This window comes from Theropithecus gelada, chromosome 3 (assembly GCF_003255815.1).
Source record: "Theropithecus gelada isolate Dixy chromosome 3, Tgel_1.0, whole genome shotgun sequence".
Lineage (NCBI taxonomy): Eukaryota > Metazoa > Chordata > Mammalia > Primates > Cercopithecidae > Theropithecus > Theropithecus gelada.
Genome location: NC_037670.1, coordinates 35,510,876 through 35,512,120, shown reverse-complemented (window position 1 = coordinate 35,512,120; position 1,245 = coordinate 35,510,876).

Sequence of the window (1,245 nt, the reverse complement as noted above, 5' to 3'; positions counted from 1 at the left end):
GTGTAACTCTGATCCTGTGTTCAACCTTTCCTTTCAATACTCTTCTAATTGTCTTTCTTTAACAACTTTTAACTGGAATTTAGAAATCTGATTTGAAGTTCCTTAGAACACAGTAGAATCCATCACATTCACATTAATGGTGAAAACATTAATTGGATTATTTTTTACATATTATTTTATATTTAAACATGTTTTTCTATTTTCTCTTCTGCCATTTCTCGTTTTTGATGGCAGGACTTTTTTTTTTTTTTTTTTTTTTTTTTTTTTTTTTTTGTTGAGACGGAGTCTCGCTCTGTCGCCCAGGCTGGAGTGCAGTGGCCAGATCTCAGCTCACTGCAAGCTCCGCCTCCCGGGTTTACGCTATTCTCCTGCCTCAGCCTCCCGAGTAGCTGGGACCACAGGCGCCGCCACCTCGCCCGGCTAATTTTTTGTGTTTTTAGTAGAGACGGGGTTTCGCCGTGTTAGCCAGGATGGTCTCGATCTCCTGACCTTGTGATCCGCCCGTCTCGGCCTCCCAAAGTGCTGGGATTACAGGCTTGAGCCACCGCGCCCGGCCTATGGCAGGACTTTTAAATTGTACTCCTCTCTGTTATTTGGGATGTATCTTTATTAGTTTTTTATGTTCATGTCTTAAAAAGCCAATTTATAACTAGTATTTCTTCATCAGTATTATAAAATAAACAATTTTCCCCATCTCTTTCATTACCACCAAATGTCAACAATTACAGAAATAATTTTAAATTTTATTCTGAGGCAATAATTATAAATAATTCTTCCTTCCATCCTTGTACTTTGGTAATAACATAGAAGGATGTCTTACTTGCTTTTGGATTTATAATCACTTTTTGATTCATTTACAATCATCTATACATTCTACCATTGATGATTTATTTTACAATCAATTTTTCTGTATTTTGAAGTCTTTAAGAAATGTGATTTTCTTTTGGTTAGAGAACTTCTGCAAATAATATACCCCCAGATATTACTTGTTTCTGTTTTCTGTTTCTTTTGCCTTTGTATATGAAAAATTTGGGTATCACTGGCTTGGTCTGTCAAAATACAGTAAATACGCTCTGCCATTTTATTCTGGTTTCCACTTTGATAGAAAAGCTAACTTTTGTAAACCTTATCATCTTTCCTTTTAAATAAACCATTAAATAAGCCTCCTACAAACCTGAAAATATCTTAATTCTTAATTAAAATTATTACAAGGCTACATGAAAATTCATGTATCTTATGTGTTTT